Raw genomic sequence first — 22,830 nt, 5'->3', positions numbered from 1 at the left:
GCGGCCGCAGAAGCATGGCTGCCGAGGAGGGGAGACCCGAGGGCACTCTGCGCCCATGCCGAGCTCCCTTCAGGGGTGGCGGTGAGTCCGACCAGCCACCCTATTATGGGGGCACTGGCTTGGCCTGCTGTGGCCGCTCCCTTGCCAGGCCAGCAATCCACACTTCAGCCCGAGGGGTGACCGCATTTCCCCCTTCTTTTCAAATAAGGGCCAGGATGGCAGCAGCAACAAGTAGCCGAGGCCCAAGAGGCAGTAAGCAAGAGGGAAGCGGGGCTGAAGAGGGAGGTGAGTATGACGGGGATATAAATGTACAATTTAGGGGGCGGTATCTTGCCATTGCAAGCAAGGGTGGCCAGTGTCCAATTCTTGTTGATCTCGGCGGCTATAAGATCCATCTGCTGTTAAAAGTCCAGGGTGACAGCACGTTACAGGTAGTTGATCTCTTCTTGGCAGCGAAGAGCGGTAGAGGCAGACTGTGTGATGGTCTGGAGGATCGCAGCTGTGAGGACAAGTCGTGTCAGGGCACCAGCAAGGGTGGTGGCGGCAGCGTCGGGAGTGGTGGAGACGTAGGCAAGGGCAACAAGAAGTCCAAAGTCTCCAAGAGCGTGAGAGAGGCCAATGTTAATGGGGCAGGCCGACATGGGGCGGCCCAATCTGCAATGCAATGGGGGTTCAAGCAAAACAAGGAGGGGGGTGGGGGATGAGAAAGGACGCTCTGGATGGCTGAGAAGAGGAGTGAGGTCGAGACAGGAGGAAGCCCCGCAGAAGTATGGGGAGCTGTTAAAAGCAGAAACGTTATTAGATGCTAGACAGCAGGCCGCGGGCCGGGGAAAGCGGGTTGCGGGCCGTTTAGCGGGGCTGGAGCTGCTTGAGAGCGATGGTGGCATGGGGGGCTGCGGTTACAGAAGACTTAGGGCTGTTTCAAAGAGATCTTACACCGGTGAGTGTCTAGGAGACCGGCGAGGGCCCGAAATTGCGGGGCTTGCTTAGCAGATAGGATGTTACCCATTGCTAATGGCCTTTTGGAGCCGATAAGAAAAGGGGCCCTTACCTTGAGAGCGCGGCGATGGGAGCCGAGGTGCGCGGTGAGACGAGGGGTCGGAGCCGACGGGACTCCGACGGTGGTCGCGGGACAAAGGAAGGCCCCGATGAGGGGAAGGCGGAACGACGAGCAGTGGAGCAAGGCAAAGGGGAGCAAGTGCAGAGGGGAGGAGGCAGAGGTGAAGGCAGGGGTGGAGGTGCTCAGGCATGCGCTCCTGAGAGTTTTATTGGCGCCTCATAATCATAGCGGGTCGGTATAAACCCCCGACATGGAAGGAGAAAGCCATCCAGCGATTCTCCCAGACCGCCGTGGATCGTATGAGGTCACCAAGGTTCAGGAGCAGCAATGCAGAGCAAAAAGATAGGGGTGAGAAGAGAGGAGGGCGTAGGGCTGTGGTAGGGTTACTTCAGACGTGCAAGCACATGTTCCCGAGAAATCCAAGGCTCCTCTTAATCATAGCGGGTGGGTATAAGCCCCCAACATGGAAGGAGAAAGCCATCCAGCGATTCTCCCAGACCACCTTGGATCGTATGAGGTAGCCAAGGCTCAGGTAGCAGCAATGTTGCACGAGAGAAGTCCCAAGGTGAGAAGAGAGGAGGGGGGGGCCGCCAGGTTATGGAGTAAGGCTATGGTGGAGTTGCCTTGCCCCACGTTGGTCGCCAGCTGCGGCGGCTTGCTCGGTTGGTAGAGGTGGGGTCTGGCTGCGGACGAGGGGTCGGTCCAGCTTTGGACGAGGGGTCGGTCCCGCTTGGGACGAGGGGTCGGTCCAGCTTTGGACGAGGGGTCGGTCCCACTTGGGACGAGGGGTCGGTCCAGCAGCAGACGAGGGGTCGGTCTCACAGGGGTTGCACGGTTTGGCTGACGGGGTTGCCCGGTGAAGCCGGCAACGAAGGGGTCGCCCGGAGAAGCAGGCGACGAACTGGGGACAAGGGAGGCCAGGCCCTTGTCGGGGGCTCTCAGGACTGGAGGGCGCACAGCAGAAGAACTACCATGGAGACAAGGTAAACACGCAAGTCCACTTTATTGAGGGAGAGGCAACAGTTTTATAGGGGCTGGGGAAGGCTGATTGGTCGAAGCCACGCCCTGTTCTGATTGGTTGCCAGAGAAAGGTCAGTGGGCAGTACTGGATGGGGGAGGGGTGGTGATTAGGGATTGGCTGTCGCTGTTGCTGGGGGAAGGGGCAGGGTTTAGGGATTGGTGGCTGCTGCTGCTGGGGTAGAGGGTAGACTTGAGTTTCCCGCCCACGCCTGGCTGTTGCTGCTGTCGGGGGAGGGGAAAAGGGCAGACTGGAATTTTCCGCCCTGCGCCTGCGCAGGGAGAAAGAAGAAGAAGGGTGCCGCCCCACAGGCATTGTGTGGCGCCATCCGGGAGGAGGGGCGGCCGCGGAAGCATGGCTGCCGAGAAGGGGAGACCCGAGGGCACTCTGCGCCCATGCCGAGCTCCCTTCAGGCGTGGCAGTGATTCCGACCAGCCACCCTCTTATGGGGGCAGTGGCTTGGCCTGCCGCGGCCACTCCCTCGCCAGGCCAGCAAACCACACTTCAGCCCGAGGGGTGACCGCAAATGTCCAGAATTTTTCCAAACAATGGAAATACTTTGGATATTAATAAGCATCATTTGACTGTAGTTGGAATATGAGCAAAAGAAATTTGCAGTGTATGCAAGTAGCTTAGCTTGGTTCATGTAAGTAAATTTGAAGCTTTTTATATAATAATGTAATCTTCCAATAGAAATATTAATAATGCAGACAAATTTGTTGTAACTGAGATCAGAAATTCAGTTTTTATAAGTTATACTCAACAATGAAAATTATTTGAATTGATTTAAATTTATGTTGTTAACATATTCAGTTATTTGCTGTTGAATCACAATGTAAGATATTTATGAAAAGAATCTACTTTTTGTAAGATCTTTCAATTTTTTTTCATAAAAAAACAGAAGCATAGAAAAAAATCATTTCTAAAAGGAGTATTGTATAATTATATTTTTCCACTAAGTACCTCACAGAATTCACATCATAGATTATAATGGAAAGATATAAGAGCCAGGTAATACTGGAATGTGTTACCAGGTGGGATCCTCTAACCCATTTAAGTGACTATAACTGGAAAAGATGATACAGAGTTCTGCACAAATAAGAAAAGAGAATATAGGTAAAAATGAATGCAGGTATAATTATAAAAATCTAATGCAAAACAAAAAATCTTGCCCTGAGTGAAGAGGTGAGTTCATACTGGTAAATATTATTTTTTAAAAGATTGTTAATCATGTCCAATCTTTCGCTTGTCTGGAAGTGAAAGAATCTTTATTTAGAATATTTATATTGTTTATTTGTTTGCTTCTTTACAACCTCCCCAGATTCCTCAGCTTCAGCAAAGCAAGTTCTTGAAGTGTAAGTTCATTAGATAGCTAAGAGAGTAAGAGAAATTCAAGATTGACTTGAATAGCGAATCATCCCTCAACTAGACCTAGGAACATAAAAGTAAGATGGAGACAAAAATAAGTGAATGATATTCCTTAAGAATGAATCAATGAGGTAATAGAGGTCTTGAATAGATAGCAAAATAAAAAGTATCGGGAAAATTGGAAACATGGAATAAAATAGAGAGCATGTACATTAAAGTATAAGGAGGAGATTAAAATTAATAAAGGAGACAAACATTTTTTATTTTATTCTATGTGTAAGGCAATGCGCTGAGTATCTTTCATCTATGTATCTATGTTTCAATCTATCATCTGTTGACACCTTGCTCCCTGTGTCAGAGTCACAAGAAAAGAGACACCTGCTACTACCTCCAAGGGAGGAGTGTCCCCACATGGAGGGTAGCGAAGAGCATAACAAGGCTTCACACTGGAACAGCTATCCTAGGGTCCCAAACATTTCTACAGATTGCGGGTATCAGGGTTGCCTGCAAAAGCACATTTCACATAGGCATTGGATGGGACAATGTTTACTCACATAGATGAGGAATAGAGCAAGATCCACTTCAGTAGTGGGCATTGGTTTCTCATTGCCAGCAGGTCTTGATTCACAGCCAAAGCAGGAGATGGTCTATCCAAACTATCCAAATGCTGCTCCCTACCCACTGGGAACAGGTAAAGCAGTAGGGTTGGCCCAGGTACCATAAGACATGCATACTCATTCTGGGAATGTTTTTATGTCCTGAAGTCAAAGGGGAAGAAACATGCTGACAGATCACTGTCTGCTATGGGATGTGTTTTAAGTCAAGATGTCCTGGAGAAATGAGTCAGTCCATGTTTATGATCCTGTCCTAGGTATCAGGCTAACACAGCTAAGGGTTATTTGTGGGATACTGGGGAAAGTGGCAGGCCACACTCAACTTTCACACTGTCTTTCCATTTATCTATCTGTATCTTATTTATCTTACTTACATATCAATCTTCTTTTCTTCCCTCACTTTTCATTTCCTTTTTATGTAATTCTAAGATGTTACCTGCTTCCATCATAGCAGTAAAACTGTTCTTTTTAAAGTCTCCAATGGACCTTGTTGTTAGATTAAATTTTAGTCATTTTATATAATCTCTAGCATTGTTGCACATAATGGACTTCTCTTTCATGCTTGAAACTATCCACTGTATTTCACACAGAACAAAAAGAGTTTCACTAAAATTTACATTGAAGCAAATTCCTCTGCTTAAAATCCCTCGATAACTCTTTAAGCACTCAGGTTAAGTTTCTGGAATCTTAAGAATTAGATGGTTCCCATTATTCCTAACTCTCTCTACTTCAACCATACTGGGGATCTCATTTTTGTAGAACACCACATTCCTTTTTCCTTTTCTGTATATAGAATATGCTATCCCCAGTACCAGAATGTGCTTCCCACTTCTCTTTACCTTCTCATCTTTCAGACTTTGCATAAAATTCTATTTCCTCAGGGCATTTTACCTCATACTTCCAAACAGTTCAGATTGGTCCCCTTTTTGTGTGATCCCATAACACCATGATTTCTCATTTGTCACTTTCTGACTCCTAATTTTTAAATTAATTAATTGCTATTTTAAAAGATGTCTTGTCTGATACACTGTAAACTTCAGGAGGGTGGGACCCCTGTCCTCCTTGTTCACAGCTACACTCTACATCTGCATAGTATGTTAGAATAAGAAAGATATTTAATCAGTATTTGTCAACATGTGCCAGCATATCTAATTTCACTTAATCTGCATTTCTGTGAGATGGGAATTGTGTTCTTCTTTTTACCTATTAGAAAACTGAGGCTTAATGATTTCCCAAAACTTTATTAAGAAACATGAAATCCTTAAATTAATACTTACTATATTCCAAAGCTGCTTATTCTTTTCCTCAAATACTATGAAAAATCAAAGTAAAAGATAAGATTTCTTGCTCTCAAATTCAAACTCGTCATATTTTAATTAGTAAGAGAAAACTGTCTTCTATAAAACAACTCACAACTGATACAAAGTAGTTTGTCTTCATGTACAAAGGTTAGATGATTGAAAAAGAGCACTAAAAAAATCAGGGAAGGGAAATATCCTTATAGAGTAGTAAGGAAATTTTTGCCAGGTTAAGAAGTGAGAAAAAGAAAATCACCTCAGAGGGCTTGTGATGATAGATCTTGACAGCTATATTTCTAGAATATTTCTTTTCATGTTTACTGTACTAGGTAATCTTCCTTCCATTTTTTAATCAAAAATAATTCCTATAACAACCCAATTTGGATTATGTAATTAATTCTACCAGTCAACTAATTTTAATTTTCTGTATTGGTTGAAAAAATTTTTTTTACATAAAATATGATCTGTTTCAAAGTAAAAACCTATAAAAATAATAAAGGTTTTAATTTCAGAAGAAGACTAGTGATATTTGAAGTGCAAGAAGTTTAAGTCTACATTTAAGCAAGTATATAGAAACAGTAAAATTAAAACTGGGGGCAAAAAATTGAGAGATAATAGATGAGTAGAGGGAAATGCAACCATGTACCCTTAGAGGAAAGTGAAATCTCCTAGTTAGTCAATTAGAAGCAACAACCTCCAGGTACCAGGGAGAAGGGAAAATAAAGCCTGAAGGAAAAATATTGAGTCCATTTTGACACACCATTATGTTTCATCAGTATCACTTGAAATTTCACTAAGAAATAAAGAAATAAAGTCTCTTCCTCATGAATTCTATCAGTCTCCTCTATCAGGAATTCTTATGAAAAAGTCAAATATTCAGCAATAATATCCAAACACAATATCAACTGCCAACACACACCTCATCAGAGGTCCCTCAAAAGGGAAAAAGGAAAGTCAAAGGAATAAAATAGACAGTATCAAGAAGAGATGTGTTCTAAGTTAGGGAAATTAACACATAATTGCATGCTGAGGAGATGGATATAATAAAATACAGATGTTAATGAGGATGGAGAGTAAAAAAATAATTAAAGGTGAAAAATGAAGTCACCTGGAAGTCACCTGGAGTCACTTGGAGAACAAAGTACAAAGCATATCTCACTTATGACAAACTAGTATTTTACTTTTTGAAAAGAAATGACAATGAATGCACTTCCTATTCCCTTCTATTTTTCAGGCAATGGTAGTGAGTGAGAAAAAATCATCATGATTATCCTTGTAATACTGAAATTGCACAGTCTAAGAAGTGCAGTAGTAACTGTTACGTAAAATAGCTGATGTGTTCGTGTGTGTCTAAGCGGCTATTGCCATGCCCAGGAGGGAGGTTTCTCTTTGTGACATCTTCAGTCCATTTCGTCTAAGCACCTGACAACATCACTATTGACGGGAATGCCAACACTTCTTTTCTCCAGGCATTTAGGGATGCCATTAGGCCTTGGGTTTTTTTATAGCAAGAAAGAGTATCTGCTATAGACTTTATATGGTGTCATATTTGGCAGTCTTACTGTGAAATTACTATAATGTTCTCTGCTGGCAGATGTCAATGAAACTTGAAGGAAAGGGACAAGCTATAGAGATATTTCAATGCAACCTTAACATTTTTTTTGTCTGTATTAAAGACACATGGATACAGTATTTGCTTTTAAAGTGCTTAACTTCCTACCATTAAAATGCTTAAATATAGAATGGTAAATGCTAGTATCAATGGTAAATTCAGACAGATAGACCTATAAGTATGGACAGAAATGAAAATAAACAGAATGCAGAACTCAAAATGAAACTTTGAAAGTAATGAAAACATATGGAAATATACAAAAAGGACAGAAGGAAAGATGTGGAATCATGAGCAGAGAAGCAGGAAAGATGTATCTTGCAATCAGGAGAAACCTTAATGTACTGCCTCAAAAAAATCACCTTAAGTTTAATCATTTTATTTATCATTAATTCTGTTGAACATTGATTTCTTGCTCAACTTGCTAAATGATCAATATCTCTCTCATATATTAATGCTATACTATAATTAATTATAAATTATATATAACATTATATTATATAAAATATAAATTTTATATTACATAAATATAAACCTATATAGTGGGTTATTATAATATATAATGGATTATTATAATGGATACATATATAATATATAATGTCTATAATGACATTATCAGAATGTCATTATAGGAATGAATTATTAAATTAATATATTAGGAATGAATTATTAAATTAATATACTAATAATTAATATATTACAAACAATTTTTAATGGTACAGCAAATTATAGAGGTAATAACATTAATTCCTCTGATATATAAAGTATTTTCAAATTGCTTTAGGATACATGTTTTCATTTTCCTCTAATCACTCTGTCAATCCCAGGTAGTACACAGGGCAAGTATTACCACTGCATGTTACACATGAGGAAATCAAGGATCAGGACAGAAAGCTGATAAATAATGGAAATATGACTAGATAATTGATTTTCTTCTTCCTATTTAGGCTTTTTACTATTTTCACAGTTCAATTCCATCTAAATCAGGAGAGGCAAATTTCATTGAGAAATAATGTAATTAATAAGTTAATAAACAAATGAAAAAATAAAACAAAAAAAAATGGATATAAAGCATGTGAATATTATGCAGAAACACCACAGTGATATTCTTGAATATTTTGGGGAAATCAATATATGAAATGATGGAAAGGCATTGTGAAGCATGAAAAAGGGAGATGGCAAAAGTGTGAGGATACTATGCAGTTTTACATCACAAAATTGGGCTTCGTCAGGCAACATATAAAATATTTCCTTAGTAAGTCTTTTCAAGAAAATAATCTATACAGGAAGGTAAATACCAAGCAACTAAAATTCTATCTTTCCCAGTAATTGCCAATTGTTTTAAAGAAATAATTTATAAATACTAATGAACATCCTTTAAGTGTCATCTACTTAGGTTCTTGTGATGTAGGAGAGAAAGTGATATGCAAGATTCCTACCTTTATACTTTTTATGTGGTGTCCCTTACCAAAGTTTTAATTCTGGGGTAATGGCATTTGAATGATGGGTTGTTTAATGGAAAAGACCTCTTTCTGCAATGAACACATAAGACCTTTTTCATAGGCTGACCCTTACTTTGATATCTGTAGTAACATAGACTCATTGGAAATTTATAGTAGGAAGAATATTGCAATGGTTAATGAAATACAGATCTCAGAACACTTTCTCTGGAAGGAAGCAGAAGTAAATATTTTTTTAAAGCTTTCTATAATTTCTCTATTTGTATTAAAATTATTTTGCCAATGGTCATTACAGGGTGATATAGTTTCTTTAAAGTGCTACTTGTAGTACATTAAATCCTTGTCAGTGTGGAAAAAGCTTTGAGAAGAAATATTAAATATACATGTATATTTAGTACATATGTAGTTGCTCCAAATGTAAAACAAACTAGAAAGTCAAGTTTGATTAGTTTGTGGGGTTTTACACTTATTAAATTTTTGAGTACTAATACATTTTTTATGAGGCAGATAAACTCCTGGGTGAAAACATCAAAATATATATATTTTATCCAGAAATGATTGCTTACTGAAATTTATCTCTCTGTATTTGTTATGGCTGCTGTAACAAATTACCTTAAACTAGATGGCTTATAACAACTTAAATGCATTTCTTCACAGTTGTGGAAGCTAGAAATCCAAAATTACTGTCCATGACCCTAAGTAAAGATTAGGTAGTGTCAAATTTCTTCCAGAAATTCCAAGGAAACTTCTCTTGTTTTCCAGCATTCCTTGATTTCTTGCCATGTCACTCTAATAGTCAAGGTCAGTATCTGAAAAAGGGAGATACTTTTCAACTGGGTGTGACCCTGTGACATCTCCTTTTGCTGCTCACTAACAAAGACACTTATGATTTCATTTAAACCTACCAGGATAATACAAGATAATTTCTCCATTTCAAAATGCTTTATTAAACCACATCTGAAAAATAAAACTACATTTTTTTTCTTTGTAAGGTAACAATCACACTTTCCAAATCTTAAAACTTGTCTTTGGATAGTCACTATTCAGCCTAATTCACCTTGCAATACATCATTATTTTTATTTTCATGAATGTGTTAGTAAAATTAGATATGACACATAAACATACAGTCCAAAATATTTCTGATTTAAAATAGCACATATTTATTTCTCACTCACTACATATTTGTCACAATAATTTCAAAAAAGGAATCAATTTGTCTAAACCTTTACCCTCTGGTTCATGGTCTGATGCAAAAGGAAGGGAATGTGTAAATTAGGCCCTAGCATTTGAAGACTTCACCAGGAAATGACACAGATCACTTCCCTTCACATTCCTTGGCAAACCTTTAGTATAAGAGATACTTAGGCAAAATGACAAAAACAAAACTTTTTAATTTTTTAATTTTTTGATATCCCAATTTATTTTTACCTTAATTTTTCTAAATTCTTAATTTCTAAATTATATATCTAACCTTTAAACTCATCACTATATTCCATTTTACTATTAAGGGAACCTGGGAATATATTGGGCTTTACTTTTCAAGAAGTTTTGGATCACAGAGAGTTTCAACAATGGCAGGAGAGGAATACTGGTGTGGGATGTTATTGACAGGGGACATATGGTTGGCAAAGAGTTCTACAGGGCATATATCCAGGGTACATAAAAATGTTTGCATACTTTTATAGTGGATAAAATTAAAAAAAACAACTGAGGGAGTGCTGAGTTCCTAGCCAGGGAGCTCTATCACAGTCCTTAAAGGGACAGCAACAATCCCCCAAGTGCAATGGCTAAGACTAATAAAGAAGGATGGTCCCACAATGAGTCCTTGATACTAATGACTATGCTTGTGAGCCAGTGCACCTGAAATAAGAACAAGGCCTAATGCTGCAGGGTGCATAAGAGTTACCTCCTGAGAGCCTCCATGTTGCTCAAATGTGGCCAGTCTCAAAGGCAAATTCAGCATGTAAATGTGTTGCCTTCCCCCCAGTGTAGGACATGACTCCTGGGGATGAGCCTCCCTGGCACCGAGGGATTACTACCAAGTACCAGCTGATGATGTAACTAGAAAATGACCTTGAATAAAAGGGTCAACTTGGACCAGCAGAATATCTCAATCTACATATCCAGGAGTTAAAAATGCTTTTTGACCTGAATAAAAGGGGAAAATGGAAAGGAAAAATGAGTTGATATGGCTATGAGTCTCCAAAAAGAGCCAGGAGGTTATCTGAGGGGTTGCCCTTATGCACACCTGAACAGAGTCCCAGAGACATAAAGTAGATACAAACCCGGGTATTGGTTCTTCTGAGGGCTGCAGAGACCCACAGGTTCTATGGTCATGGTAGATGAAGTTCAGTGCCATGTCATTTGACCCTATTTTGGAGTTTGTGTTTCTGTGTGATGGAGCTGGACTCAGATGTGATCATTGTTCACAAGCCTCTCCTGTTACTTTTACCGGAACTGTAGTTGGTGCTGGAGTTTAATATATACCGAGGGGACCTGAATCTCTGGACTGACCATGTGATAACCAGGCCCTGAGCCTCAACAGACTTCAGCTCCTACACTATGGTTTATTGGACTTACCCCACTCAGCTAACATGGAGTTGAAGAAGGTCAGCCACCACACCAGGGAGCCAAGAGTGCCTACAACTGAAAGCAGGAGGATTGCATCCAGCATCCATGTGGAATCTAAGGTCCCTCTTGATATAGATGTGGAGTGGACACAACCATTCCAAGGTCCACAGGGTGAGGAATAGAGTATGGATTAGAGTGGACTTACTGATATTCTATTCATGAACTAGGGTGATTAGTAATTGAAGAAAATGTGGCATTGATGTGGAGAAAGTGGCCATGGTGGCTGCTGGGGGTAGGGAATGGGAGGCAGAGATGAGATGTGGGGTGTTTTCAGGACTTGGAGTTGTCCTGGGTGGTGCTGCAGGGATAGTTACCAGACATTGTATGTCCTCCCATGGCCCACTGGGTAGAATGTGGGACAGTGTGGGCTATGGTGTGGACCATTGACCATGAGGTGCAGCAGTGCTCAGAGATGTATTCACCAAATGCAATGAAGGTCTCATGATGATGGAGGAGATTGCTGTTATGGGGGGAGGAGTGGAATGAGGGGGGTGGGGGTATATGGGGACCTTATATTTTTTTAATGTAATATTAAAAAAAATAAAGACAAACAATAAAAATAAATAAGAGATCCTTATATGTACCTAAAAGGTGGAGAGTGAGAAATGTTGGTGAGTGGCTTTAATGATTGTCACAGTGGGATTGAGTGTTTCAGGATGAAACACCACTATGATAAAAATAAAATTTATTTTGAATAATATTTAAGAATAAACTGAATGAACTTAACATGACATTCTTTTCAACTAGTTCCAAGACTTTAGGAGATTCTACTTAATGATTTTAAATGGGAATTTAGAAAATAAGCTTCCATATAATATTTAAGTTACCATCAACAAGGCTATCTTTCTTATGACTGTATTGGTTCAAATTTTGAAACATAATTGAACTAAGTACTGCTATTAATCTAAACATATTTTCTGTTATTGATGGGGTAGATGTGGCTTGTATACAAATGGTCAAAAAGCACATGAAAAGATAATTAACAACATTAGCAATAAGGGAAATGTAAATTCAAACCTCTAGAATGGTTACTATTAATTTAAAAAAATGGAAAATGACAAGTGTTGGAGAGATTAGAGGAATAGCAGCACTCATTCATTTTTGGTGGGAATGTAAAATTGTGCAGCCACTGTGAAAGACATTTCAGTGGTTATTCAGAAAGTTAAGTATAAAATTGCCAAATGATCAGTGAAACCCAACTTCTAAGTACGTAGCCAAATGGGTTGAAAGGAAGGTCTAGGAAGTATATTTGCACACCTATGTTTATAGTGGCATCATTCACAATTGCCAAAAGATGGAAGCAACACAGTGTTCTTCAACCAATGAATGAACAAACAATATGTGGCATATACATACAATGAAATATTATTCAACTGTGAAAAGGAGAGATGTTCCGATATATGCAACAACATGGATAGGCCCTATAGACATCATCATGTTGAGTAAAATAAGCCACACACAAAATGACAGGTATTGTATGACCTCACTGATATGAAATAATCAGAGTAAACAAATTCAGAGTCATAAACTAGAATATAGGCTACCAGGGGTTGGGACGGGGATAAGGAATGGGGAATTCATTCTTAAATTGTGCAGAGTCTCTATGTGGGGTAATGGAAATATTTTGATAATGAGTCATGGTAATGGTAACACAACATTTTGAAGGTAATTAGCAGCACTGAATTATGTATTTGAATGGAATTAAAAGAAACAATTTTAGGTTATATATCTCAGTGGAATAAAAAGAAATTAACAAAAAACAAAGTAAACCCATAGAACTATATAACACCAACAGGGCACCCTAATGCAAGTCATTAACACTTAATAGCACAATTATAATGATATTCTTTCATCAATTGTAACATATATCACACTAATGCAAGGGATTAATAATGGCGGGGTATGGGAATTTTGTATTTTTAAATTATTTTTGTAAACCTACAACTTCTCGAATAAAAAATGATGGAGAATATATTTGATATTATTGTCTCATGCTATAGTATGAATAATATAGCCTTTTCATAAAGACTTGTGTTTTTCTTGCCAGTTGATGTTTCAGCAGGAGGATATAGGATTTTGTATGGAGTGAAACAAAGGGCAATGGCCAATGAATTAAAGATGAGCTAATTATCAAAGTGTTCTGAAGTGTAAGAGAACTTGAAATCAGATTTAGATATTTGTAATAAAGACAGGTTCCTACAGGAGTGCTCAAAATGTTGCTTTGGGATTGATAGCATTTGCCAAGAATAAATCCTCAGTATAAGGAACGATTATTTGGTCATCTTATAAACAGATTGTAGAAAATAAATGCTTTTTACATAAAGGAATATAGTTACATGATTTATATGAAAGCATGCTATAAATTGTATATCACTGCAAATACAGACGTTTCTATCCTTTAATTCATTGGAATGTTAATGCATTTAAATGTTCCAGGATGTGCCTCTCAAATAAAAGGAGCAGCAGATATGTTTTTTGCACTTAAGCGGTATAACTTTGTATGTTCCCCATTTTAGATTTCTGAATTGCAATATAGGACAGCAAATAGCAGAGAGATGAAATTAAGAAGCTAGCTTCAAAGTATCATCCAAGACAAGCATATGGACCTCTCCCTATAAATAAGTAAAATGAAATAATTAAAAGAGGTAATGACTTCTGAGAAGCTCAGAGAAGTGTACTATTGCAGGTGGTAGAATAGGATAAACCTCACATGATTTTGTAAGATAAAAAAGAATGACCATTATTAGGCATCGTGCAAATGGTACATTTGTGGGGGTGAAAAGAGTTAAGTGCTTTTAATAAAATCTCTAGGACAGCAGGAACAAACTGGGACTCTACAAGAAAACCAAGTTCTATCTTTACCCCCTTTTAATGTTTAGAGGACTTTATATTTCATCTACCCCAGGAAATTTTCAACTTAAAATTCACATTGACAAGTAGTCAAGACATTTGAAAAGTGAATATTTTACATTGAAACAAAATGTACATTTTTATGTCTGCTCCACCCTATTAGATCATATTATAGAAAATAAGAAATTATATTAAAACAAACTGATCATTAGAACAATAAAATGCAGTTTTTCTTTTCTTTCCTTTAAATTCACTCAATGAGCAGAATTTTAAACCATCTGGCATTTATCTATTAAGCAAAAAGTTATGGATTTAATACATACTATTCTTTTAAGAATAAGTACTGACAAATATATTACTTTAATTTGTTAACAGTAACAATTTATAGGACAAACTTACATTGTACTTTATTATTTAATTGGATGTTTACCATTATATTTGAAGCATAATTAGGTCAAGCATTATGTTCATCATACAGATGAAGAACGAGTCTTATAATAAATAGCATGATGAGTAGGAGCAGTAATATCATGTAGTCTAATATATTACACGAGCAGTTTTCATGAAAATGTGTATGGGTTTTGTGGTTGTGGGGCATGAAAAACTTGGAGAAAATTTTCAAGCAATACATGCTTACTCCTTTTACCCTTCCCATCCAACCTTGAAACATTGTTTTTTTATGACCTTTTACTCCATACCTGTGTATTGTGCTGCTAAGATCAGCCCCCACCATATCAAGAATATACTAAAACTCTCCACTAAAACTTAACTATGCAACTGTTCCTTTTGGGATTATGATTGCTCTAGATGACAAATTGAAGCTTTGTGGCATGTCAAGGTTTTGTTTAGTGTGGGAAGTTAGCGGGTGAGGTGGAATATCAGAGAAGAAAGACCCCTCCCACATTTTTCTAGGGCATACTGTGTATACAACTTGAAACGCCATGTAGTACTTGTGATGGAAGTTTTTTTTTATTATATTTTTCTTTATTAGACAATTGGTGGGTTTACAGATGAATTATGCATAAAATACTGGATTACTATACACCTCCTCAAAACCAACACCTTGCATTGTTGTGTAACATTTGTTGTAATTGATGAAATCACAGTATTTGTACTGTTAACTATAATCCATGGTTTGACTTAAGGTTCACTGTGTATTGTAGTTCTATGGATTTTTAAAATAAATTCTGATACCTTATACACAATTTAACACTTCTTTTTTTTTTAAGATTTTATTTTTATTTATTTTATTTCTCTCCCCTTCTCCTCCTCACTCCCTCCCCCCCCCCCAAGGTTGTCTGCTTTCTGTATCCATTTGTTGTGTGTTCTTCTGTGTCCACTTGTATTCTTGTCAGTGGCATGGGGAATGTTTGTCTCCTTTTGTTGTGTCATCTTGCTATGTCATTTCTCTGTGTGTGCTGTGCTTTTTTTTCACTCTGGGCGGCTCCTTTATGGGGTGCACTCCTTGCTCGTGGGGCTTCCCTACACAGGGGACACCCCTGTGTGGCACGGCACTCCTTGCATGCATCAGCACTGCGCATGGGCCAGCTCATCACATAGGTCAGGAGGCCCTGGGTTTGAACCCTGGACCTCCCACGTGGTAGGCAGACACTCTATCCATTGAGCCAAATCCACTTCCCAACAACTCTCCTTTTAATCATATTCAGATACGTATTTCAGTGTTATTAACTGCATTCACAATCTTGTGCTACACCTACCAACATCCATTACCAAAACATTTCTACCATTGCAGAGAAGAACCATATATATTATAGTCTTAATTTCATATGCCCTTTTCCTACCCTGTCCCTTGGTCTTCTATATTCTAGATTCTAACTCTATGAATTTGTTTATTTTAATTGTTTCAAATCAGTGAGGTCATACAACATTTGTCCTCTTGTATTTGACTTGTCTCACTTAACATGATGTCATCAAGGTTCATCCATCTTGTCTCATCTATCATCTTTTTTATGGCTGAATAATATTCAATTGTATGTATATACCACATTTTGTTTATCCATTTATCAGTTGATGGACAGGTTGGTTACTTCAGTCTTATGGCAATTGTTAATGATGTCATTATGAATATCAGTGTACAAATATCTGTTCTAGCCCTGCTTTCAATTCTTGTGAGTACATACCAAATAGTTTGGTTGGTGGGACATATACTAGTTTTATCCTTAGCATTCTGAGAAACTGCTAAACTGTTTTCCACAGTGGCTGCAAAATTTTATATTCTTACTGGCAATGAATATTTGTTCATATTTCTCCACATCCTATTCAACTGTTATTTTCTGTTTTGTTATTGTTGTTTACTTTTAATAGTAGCCATTCTAATGGGTATGAAATGGTATCTCATTGTGGTTTTGATTTGCATTTTCCTGATGATTAATGATGTTAAGCACCTCTTTATTTGCTCCTGGCCATTTGTATATCTTCTTTGGAGTAATGTCTATTCAAGTCTCTTAAACATTTTTTAATTGGACTATCCTTTGTTGTTGAGATGAAGTTATTTCTTTATACATTATGGATATTATACCTTTATCAAATATGCAGTTTCCAAGTATATTCCCCTTTCTGTAAGCTGTAATTTTACTATTATGGTAAAGTCCTTTATGTACAAAAGTTTTAAATTCTGATGAGATTGCACCATTTATTTTTTTCTTTTGCTGCTTGTGCTTTGGGTTAAAGTCTTCAAAACCATTGCCTGCCACAAGGTCCTGAAGATGCTTCCCAACATTTTCTTCTAGAGTTGGATTGTTTCAGCTCTTATATTTAAGTCTTTTGTTCATTGTGAGTTGATTTTTATATATGATGTAAAGTAGGCATCTTCCTTTTCTTTATACTTTTTTTTTGCAAATGGAGACCCATTTTTCCCAGCTCAATTTTTTTTAAGAGTTTGTTTTGTTTTTTAGGAAGTATTAGGGATCAAACCCAGGACATTACACATGGCAAGCAGGCACTCAACCACTTGAGCTACATTGCTTCCTGTAGTAGTTTTTAATTTTAGAAGTGTGAGTGCTCCAACTTCATTTTTCTTTCACAATGTATCTTTAGCTATTCAGGGCCCCTTTCCCTTCCACGTAAATCTGATGATTGGTCTTTCCATTTCTGTATAGAAGGATGTTGGAATTTTTATTAGGTTTTCATTAAATCTTTAAACAGCTTTGGGTTGAACTGACATTTTAAGAATATTCAGTCTTTGTTTTAGTTTGCCAAAGGTTGCCAATCCAAAAGTGCCAGAAATGGGCTGGCATTTAAAAAGAGAATTGATTTTGGGTGAAAGTTAACAGTTCTGCAAGTGTGAAAATGTCTAAATCAAGGTATCATCAGAAATGCCTACTCACAAAAGGTCGGCTGCTAGCCTATCCCAAAGTTCTGCCACATGGTGAGGCCAGGTGGTGGGTCTACCAGTCTCTACATTTTCCTTGAGCTCAGCTGTAGGTGACCAGGCATCTCTCCATGGACCTTATCTCCTTGAGCTCCTTAGGGCTTCTCTATCTTTCTGCAGCTATAGGTGAACCTGGAGTTCTCTCTCACCTGGTAGATCAAACTGGGAGAGCTCCCTTTCTCTGTGTCTCTTCCTTTTCTCAGTGTGTTCTCAGTTTATATAGGACACAGCAAGAGGAAGGAGCCCCAATTTGATCACACCTCACTAACATAGTTCAATCAAAAGCACTAAAGTGCTGTAATCAAGGGATCTAATCAAAGCTCCCTTAACTGGATTTAATACAGTCAAAGGGCTCCTCACCCTCCAGAATGGATTATTTAAAAACATACTCTTCTCTGGGATTCAGAAAATTCATACTGTCACAGTCTTCAAATGTATGAATACAGAATGTCCTTCCATTTTGGGTGTCTTATTTGATTTATTTTAGAAATGCTTTGTAGTTTTCTGTGTACAGATCCCTTCCATCTTTGGGAAGAATTATTCTTAGATGTTTGATTGTTTTTGTTGCTATTGTGAGGGAAATTTTTTTCTTGATTTCTTCTTCTGATTGCTAGTTGTTTGCATATAGATTTGGGAGTATTAATCTTGTACCCTGTACTTTGCTGATTTTATGTATTAGCTTTAGCAGTTTGGTTGTGTTGTTATTTTTTTTCCCCAGAATTTTCTGTGTATAGGATTATATCATCTAAAAATAGAGAAAGTTTTTAAATCTCCCTTTCCAATTTGGATGGCTTTTGTTTCTTTTTCTTGCCTAATTGCTCTGGAAAGAACTTCTTGTACAATGTTGAATAACAGTTGTAACAGTGGGAATTCTTTTGCTATTCCTAATCTTAGAAGGAAAGCTTTCAGTCTTTCCCCATTAAGTAGGATGTTAGTTGCTGGGCTTTTTATTTATGATCTTTATCATGTTGATGAAGTTTCCTTCTATGCATATTGTTCTAAATATTATTATTAGGAAGGGGTACTGGATTTCGTCAAATGCCCTTTCTCCATCCAGTGAGATAATCATGTGATTTTTTCCTTAATTCTGTTATTAGTGTGGTATTATATTAATTGATTTTCTTATATTGAATCAACCTTACATAACATAGATAAATTCCACTTGATCAGGGTATATGCTGTTGGATTTGATTTGCTAGTATTTTGAGAACTTTTACATCCATATTCATAAGTGTTATTTATTTGTAGTTTTCTTTTTTTGTGATATCTTGAACTGACTTTGGTTGAGGGTGATTTGGGCTTCATAGAACGAGTTAGGGAATGTTCTCTCTTCTTCAACTTTTAGAAGAATTTGAGCATAATTGGAATTAAGTCTGCTTTGAATGTTTTGTAGAAATTCCCCTATGAAGCCATTGGTCTTGGGCTGTTCTTAGCGGGGAGAGTTTTCATTACTTATTTGCTTTCTTTGCTGGTATTTAGTGTTTTTCTTTTTTAATTTTTGTTGCTGTTCATTTTTGAGATCTTCTATTTCTTTTTGCATAAATGTAAGTATTTTGTGTGTTTCTAAGAATTTCTCCTATTTCATCTAGGCAATCTAATCCATTGGGGGTACAGTTGGTCATAGTATCCTTTTATAGCCATTTCTGTTTCAATGGGGTTGGTAGTTATATTCCTCTTTTCTTTCTGATTTTAGTTATACCCTTTTTCAGTTTTCCTTTCTCAGCCTAGTTAAAGATTTGTCAATATTAAATCTTTAAAGAATAAACTTTTGTTTTTGTTGATTTTCACTATTGTTATATATATTTATTTATTTATTGGTTTGCTTGTTTTTATATTTCATTTATCTCTTTTCTGATCTTTGCAATTTCCTTCCTTCTCCTTACTATGAGTTTAATTTGTTCTTCTTTTTTACTTCTTCCAGTTTTGAGGTTATGTTTAAAATTTGAAATATTTCTTCTTTCTTAATGTAAAAATTTAGAGCTATAGATTTCTCTCTCAACACTGTCTTCCCTCATCCAATAAATCTTGTCATGTTGTATTTTCCTTCTCCCCAAGATATCTCCAAATTTCACTTTTGATTTCCTCTTTAATACATTGTTAAAGAGTATATTGTTTAATTTCCACATATTTGTGAACTTTCCAGTTCTGCTCCTATTATTGATTCATTGTGCTCATAGAGTATACATTATATGACTTCAATATTTTTTAATTTATTGAGAGTTATTTTGTGATTTCATATATCATCTACCCTGGAGAAAGGTCCATCTGACCTCAATAGGAATGTATATTCTTCTGCTGTTGAATGAACTATTCTACATATGTCTGTTAGTTCTAGTTAGTTTGCAGTATCATTCAAATTTTGAATTGTCTTATTGATTGTATAACTAGATGTTCTATTCACTATTGAAAGTGGTGCATTAAAGTCTCCCATTATTAGTGTAAAACCATCAATTTCTCCCTTCAAATCTGTCAGAATTTGCTGCATATATTTTGGGGATCTGTTGTTATGGACAAATATATTTATATTTGTTGCATCTTCTTGTTGTATTATCCCCTTTATCAGTATGAAATGACCATCTTTGGCCCTCATGGCTGTTTTTTACTTTGTCTGTTTTATCTTATCTGAGTTTTCCTACCCCAGATCTCTTTTGATTCCTCCTTGAATTGTGTATTTTTCCATCCTTTCACTTTCAACTTTCTAGTATTATTGAATTTAAAGTATGTCTCTTGAAGATCACATGCAGCTGGACCAGGCCTTTTTATCCATTTGCCAATCTCTGCCTTTTGACTAGAGAATTTAATTCACTTACATTTACAGTTGCTACTGATAATGCAGGTCTATCTTCTGTCATATTGCTATTTAGTCTTTGTGTATCTTATATCTTTTTGTCCCTCACTTCTGTTAAGGCTTGATTTATATTTACTTATTTTTTATGTGTTAAACCATATTGAGTGCCTTCTCATTTCTCTCTCCTATTTTTCATGTATTTTCCTTAAGGTTAGCATGGGATTAAAACTTAGCAGCCTAACTATTGGGGGAGGGGGCTTGGTGTACTTGTTGCCACTTTTATCTTTGTATATTGTATGTCCAAAAACATAGATGTTCTTTGCTTTTTATGAATTTGTACTTTAGCACCTGGAGGAAGAAAGAAGTGGTTTTACATACCAAACAATGCAGTACAATAATGCTGGCATTTATAATTATCTATATGGCTACCTTTACTGTAGGTCTTTATTGCTTTATGCAATTTCTTCTTTTTTTTTTTAGCCTGAAGAATTCTCTTTAGCATTGCTAGCTAGGCAGGTCTAATGATAATGTAATCTCTCAGCTTTTGTTTATCTGAGAATATCTTAATCTCCTCCTCATTTTTGAAAGAAAGTCTCTCTGAATGTAAAATTCTTGCCTGGCAGTTGTTTTCCTTCAGCACTTTAAATATTTAAATTCACTGCATTCTTTCATCCCTGTTTCTGATGAGAAATCAGCCTTCAATCTAATTGCAACTCCCATGTACATATCAAATTGTTTTCCCCTTCCAGCTTTTAGAACTCTCTCCTTGTTGATGGAAGGATTTTAATACATGTGGATAAAAGTTCTTATCTCATACAGCTTAAGTTGATATAAACCTCAGAGTACAGTCTCTTTAACCACTCACTCTGAATGTTGCAAGCTTCTGTACTCCATCCTCTGAAAAACAACAACAAAAATATAATACTCTATGGAATTTGGTCCCAGGCACACAGCAACTTTTAAACTGGCTTTCATCCAATTCTACAGGAATCCATTTATCCACTATATTCTTTTTGTTTCTCATCACAAAACATTTTTTCCTTTCACAAGAAACACGAGCAGTTCATTAAAAAAGAAAAAAAAAATTCCAAAATCACTAAAGTTCATAGACAGACACTGTACACATAGAAACAAACACATAAAACCAATGTCAAAAAAATCAAATCTCTTTCCCTTTACACATAATGCTGGTAGGGCTTAGTCTTAAAATACTCTTTTGCAAAAAACTTTGGCAAAAATGAGTTAATTTGCTAGGGAAGCAGGAAAGGAAATGAAATTGGTCAAATTTTATTTTTTTAAATTGTTAATTGTGCAATATTCTATTATAGTGTCAATTGCTACTATTAGGCCATGGCAGATCCTATTTTAGGATAAAGAACACATTTTACAGGTCTGCCAGAGCCAGCTGGCTGGTGGCTATGACAGCAGCATTTTCTCATAGTCCTGTGTCACCGTTGCTGCATACCAGTATGTCTGCTTCCTGTGGAAGGGACCCTGAGTGTCAAGCGCAACACCACCATCGACGGTCTCAGTTTCTACTGCTCTCTGCGAGACTAGGGTGCATACTTTTTTCCCATCTTTGGGATTTTACCCTAGTGTGCACCATGGATCTTGGCAGCTAGAAAGCTGGCACTAGAATTTTCCTACAGGAATGTTAAGATGACTGGCCTTTCAGCAGTGTGGAAGGCAACTTTGCCTGGATCAAGGATATCAGTGCAGGCGGTGGACTTGGCCCAGTGGGTAGGGTGTCTGTCTACCACATGGGAAGTCCGCGGTTCCAACCCTGGGCCTCCTTGACCTGTGTGGAGCTGGCCCATGAGCATTGCTGATGCGCGCAAGGAGTACCTTGCCACGCAAGGGTGTCCCCTGTGTAGGGGAGCCCCATGCACAAGGAGTGCGCCCCGTAAGGAGAGCCACCCAGCAGGAAAGAAAGTGCAGCCTATCCAGGAATGGTGCCACACACACGGAGAGCTGACACAACAAGATGATGCAACCAAAAGAATCACAGATTCCCATGCCGCTGACAACAGAAGCGGACAAAGAAGACGCAGCAAATAGACACAGAGAACAGACAACCGGGGTGAGTGGGATAAGGGGAGAGAATAAATAAATCTTAAAAAAAAAAAAAAAAGCATATCAGTGCATACAAAAGATGCACCCACAGAAACGTTACCTTTTCCCATCATGATGACAGAAACTGGGACCTTGCCATCCTGTTGGGATTACTACCAAAAGGGCATTCCCATGACAGTTAGTTAGTGTTTTGCTTATGGTGGTCCTGATAAGAAACGGAAGCTGTTTATCCTCTATCCAGGTACCAAAGGAAGGAACTTTAATGAGATTCTTAGAGGAGTTATCGCTCTCCAGCTAAAGGCTGAAAAGAAGGTTACTATCCATGTTGATTGGAAGGATGGAGACAGTGTGAATGTCCTTCCAACCATTCCTGAAGAGGAGGCCAAGAAACGTTTCCCTGAAAGAGTCCTCACCAAAGGGCTCCCGTCTGGCAAAAAATACCTTCACTACACTCCCTAGTTTTGTCTTTCTGGGAAGTTGGTGGTAGAGCTGCTCACTTAGCACAGTGAGCTTGAGGACATCATCTGTCAATCGTCTTTTCCCACAGTAATTCCATAAAAACATCCTAGGGTGATTGCAGCCAAGGTTTTAGGTTGCCAAATTATTCATTTACTAAATGAAAATGGCACTAAAAATTTCTTGGAATTCTTTACTCTGTGCTTTCACCCA

The 22,830-nt window shown here is 37.7% G+C and overlaps 1 pseudogene; it reads left to right on the top strand.

Moving 5' to 3' along the window:
- Positions 1-1,066: 1,066 nt before the first annotated feature.
- Positions 1,067-22,620, top strand: LOC101413474 (peroxiredoxin-6-like; annotated as a pseudogene).
- The last annotated feature ends 210 nt before the right edge of the window (positions 22,621-22,830 follow it).

This window comes from Dasypus novemcinctus, chromosome 1 (genome assembly GCF_030445035.2).
Source record: "Dasypus novemcinctus isolate mDasNov1 chromosome 1, mDasNov1.1.hap2, whole genome shotgun sequence".
Classification (NCBI taxonomy): domain Eukaryota; kingdom Metazoa; phylum Chordata; class Mammalia; order Cingulata; family Dasypodidae; genus Dasypus; species Dasypus novemcinctus.
Note: the sequence above shows the minus strand (reverse complement) of the source record. Positions and strands in the feature narration are given on the sequence as shown.